The following is a 4397-nucleotide window of genomic DNA, read 5'->3' on the forward strand; positions in this document are numbered from 1 at the left end:
CCCAGCACCCACAGGGCGATGTCGTCAGCGTACACCGAGATGTACACTCGGTGGCCCCCTCCTCTGGGCAGGCAGCCTGGCAGGGCTGCCATCACCAGGTTGAAGAGGAAGGGGCTGATGACGGAGCCCTGTAGGGTGCCCACGTTCACCGGCCGGGGAGCCGACAGGGCGTCCCCCACCTGCACCTGCGCTGTGCGGCCCGTCAGGAACGCCTCGACGAAGCCCCGCAGCTTGCCCGCAATGCCAGCCTCCTCCATGGCCAGGGAGATGGCATGACGCTGCAGGTTGTCGAAGGCGCCCTTCACGTCCAGCAGCACCAGGGCCGCCACCTGCTTGGTGGCCCTGGCGTGTTCAAGGGCCGCCACGACGTCGGCGATGGAGTCGGTGGCTGCTCGGTGCCTCCGGAAGCGCGTCAGCTGCTCGGGGATGGCCTCTTCATCCGCAGCGATGGCATGAGTGTTTTCAGGCGTGTCCAAAAAAGTACCCTTCGGAGCCATTCATAAAGAGATGCTAATGCTGCCAAGAGGACTCACCGGCTCTTGATGTATAGTGTTACTGTATTTTGAGCTCTCTTGCGTGTTTATTGCCTTTTTTGCTTAAAACTCTATCGTACCGTTCTTGAAATTCGATTCCAATAAAGTTTTAATAAGAATGCCGCACCAATTTGTCTGTATAAACTGAGTACGAGCCAAATCTGAACTTATCCTAATATTGCTCAAATTCTCCGCATAATTCTTAATTACTTGTCACTATAGACTTCCCCTAGCTGACATGTGAAACATGTCATTTAATAGTTTTGACAGCACTGCATTTAGGTCCGGTTCCAAACTTTTCGTTTTTTCCCCTCAAATTCCCCTTAGGTGGATTTTGCTCATTTCGAAAAAACCGCCTCAAATAGCTATCAAGCCCAGGATTTGTATAGCGCCACTTTAGAATGTGTGTGAGGGAAGAGGAGAGGTGGCGCGGGGAAGGGGGGTATGGCCCAAAAAATTCGGGGGGGGCCGGGGCCCCCCGGGCCCCCCTCTGGGTACGTCACTGACTGATGGATTAGTCAGCGCGTGAAAATGTGGGTGTAGTGTGTCGGCGCTCCGCTTTTTTTGTATGGCTCTTTGGAACCGTCTTTCTTTGCAAGTTTCCCAAGATGTTATCCCCTGTACGTGTATGTAAATAAAGCAGCTCGAACCAGTGCCTGGATCTGGAGGCCCTTAAGCGCACGTCTTCGCGGCCCCCTCAGTTACGTCCAGTCAACTGGGAATCTGTTAAATGTAAATGCCGAATAAAAAAACAAGACGCGTGACCATACATACGAAGTTTTATCACCTTCAGTCATCAGATACAGTGATTTCTCCATAACTCGAACTCGAATATCTCGAAATACCGGTTAAGTCGAAATCTTTTTTTGCCGTGCATATACCTGCCATAGGCGACATTTTCCACCCTTTGTCTCCAAACGTCTCTTCGGGGATCACGAATATCTCGAAATTTTGACAAAGAGGACGCAATGCAACATCCGCTGCAGGCAGCTGATAAGCTCTCTTAAAGCTTAGCTCCCATTACGCGCCGAACACCGTCGCGAACGGAAAATTTGCGCGGGTACGCACTGTGCGCGGCCGATGTCCCGTTAGAGGAGCGCTGTCCGACGCCTACATTGTTGATATAGCTGGGGAAGACACTTCTGATCATGCGGACGACGACGTGTCTCAAGAAGTGCCAAAAACGGCACGAACAAGAAAAACACATGCTTTGCCTGCTTCACAGCAAGATAGAATATAGCGTTGGCGAGCAACAGTTGATGCGGCATTGAGAAGCTCGAGAACACTTTTTTGGGACCAGATGCGAAGGCGAAACAGGCGAGCATCACGCAGTTCTTTTTCCGCAATATAAAAAAGTGTTTTTTTCTGCAAATTATTTTGCCTGTATTCCGGAAGCGTCCCTGTGCATTGGAGCGTTTGTTACCAGCACTAGCTCTTATTCCAGTGAACTGGCCATACATTTTTCGCATTTCGCTTAACCCAACACTCCGCTTACCTCGAAATTTTCAAACATTTTGGGTACTATCAAACCTCTTTTGCGTGCCTGTAATTTTTGTGAATGCCACGATTTGAAACATTCGCCAGCATTGGGTACGTGAAACTGATAATACCCCGCTGGCTGCAAATCAGTAACTTCGCTTGCATTCCTTATTGCACAGGTTCTTTTTGATCACCCACACACTCGGAGGGAATTGCGAGACGCACGCGGGGAAAGCAAAACGGGAGAATGGTTGTGTTATGGCCAATCAATATAATCGCGGCTGTTTGAAACCAAGGAGTAAAAATATTGAGGTTTATTTATACTGTCATGACCATATATACCGTGCTTTATCCCCCCTCCCCCCGCACTCTACCCAAAGTATATAGGAACAAGTTTTTGCTGGCACAACATTTTACTCACGCTTTCGCTTTTCTTCTTGTCAGCCTACCAGCCGGCTGCGTGCTTGCCACCGTCAATGACGTTCGGGAATGACCCGGTAGTTTCGATGTGCAACAAACGCAGCTTCTGGTGCCGCAGGGAGCTCTTTTTGAACGGGACCTCACCGTCTGAACATTAATTAATGGTTAAACGCGAAGCTTTCTCGTGAGCGATTCCTTGTCGTCTGAGTTTTGACTTTGACTCATTGAGCTTTCACTTTGACTCGCACGCATTTTGGACTTATGATCACGCCGGATTTGACATCAACCATTTGCCGTTTGATTTCACGCGAAGAATGCTTCGTATTCAACCATCGTTGCGGAGTGGAGGAGTGGATAATTTTTCTGACTGCACTCCTCTCCAAATCCAAACTGCTTTGACCATGTTGGAATTGCGCATTGAGATAGACGTCGGCTTCCAACCGCGATGGAGCCAGCTTCGATTCTGACCACGGGAAGCGTTTTGTTCCCTCTCACTTTACTCCCAAACATCACCGTCGTCAGAGACAGTTGGCTTTGCTGCAGTGCTTTTTCGAGGCGACATAGGCCATCAGTGAAACATAGAAAGCTTCACTTTAATAATGGGTCAAGCGGTGGTAGTGAAACGGCTACGCTGGTTGCTGCGGTTTCATCCTTCGGTCTCACTGGCGAAATTCAGCGGCCGCAAAGAGGCTCCGTAGCCCAATTCGCGAAAAACTCGGGGCACTATCGTACCTTCAATTGTGAGCTGATGTACCTCGTACCATTCGATTTCACCGCTCTAAGTGGCCGACAAACCCCGATGCGCGCTCGCGCTCCGCGGCAGTAGCGCGCGGCACAGGCCGGCTGCGGCCGCTCTCGCTCCGGCCGCTCGGGCGCTCCGATTGCTCGCAGCGCCCTCTGCGCAGAGCTGTGCGTGCATTAGCGGCGCGGACACGCCTTCCCATAGGGAAAGCGCGCGGACGGCAGACTAGCACAATTTCTAGGGACCGTACGTTGGCCTTAGTGGCTTTGCTGCGTCGTACAGTTCAAGTAGTTCATCGCTAGAGAGAAGCTCTTTGCAACACTCGAAGCTTTCTTGGCATTCTTGGGACCACTTTTATTCATTTTCTTCCCTTAGCAATTTATGCAAGGGTTTGAGCATTTCGGCAAGAGCTGGCAAGAACTTTGCGTAAAAGTTCAAAAGACCCATGAAATGTCGTAGCTCCTTTTCGTTCTGTGGCTGAGCAGTGTTCAGTACAGCCTCAATCTTTTCTTTTGTCGGCCTCAGTCCTTTGCCGCTTATCTCGTGCCCGGGCATCGAACGCTGCTTTGAATAAATTTGGATTTTGCGACATTTGCACGAATGCCATGCTTCTGAATGTGCTTTAGAACGCGTTCAGTGCTTTCTGCGCATTCCTTTGAGTTTTACTCGAAATAAGTCCGTGGTCTAGGTAGCAAACGGTTCCCGGCATTCGCTTTAGGATTTTGTCCATAACTGACTCGAACAACGCCGGGGCGCTTGCCACGAGGTAGGGAAGGCGTCTGAACCGAAACAACCCAAGGTGTGTGTTCACCGTGAGGATTTCCTGGGAGTGCTCCTCATGCTCTAGTTGCAGATATGCTTTTGACCAGTCTAAAACAGTGAAAATTGTACCCCCTGCTAAAGTTTCAATACTATCTTCAAGATGCAGAAGCGGACAGTTATCTATTCTCAAATGCGGGTTTACCGCCACACCGTCCCACGAAAGTCACGGCAAAGCCTCACACTTTTGTCGCCTTTCACAACTGTGACTAGGGCCGTTGCCCAGTCACTGTGTGGGACTCTGTAGATAACGTTGGCTTTTTCCAAGCTTTTAAGCTCAGTTTGTACGCTTCCAAGAAGTGCGTAAGGCACTGGCCTCCCTTTGCAAAAAATTCCCTGCATTTCCCCGAGGGGAAGAATGTGAAAGTGCGAATGCACGAGTTTAATTTGCGTGGTTCGGTAAT

The sequence above is a fragment of the Haemaphysalis longicornis genome, unplaced genomic scaffold (genome assembly GCF_048455015.1).
Source record: "Haemaphysalis longicornis isolate Haplotype H1 unplaced genomic scaffold, Haemaphysalis longicornis Haplotype H1 scaffold_13, whole genome shotgun sequence".
NCBI classification, from domain to species: domain Eukaryota; kingdom Metazoa; phylum Arthropoda; class Arachnida; order Ixodida; family Ixodidae; genus Haemaphysalis; species Haemaphysalis longicornis.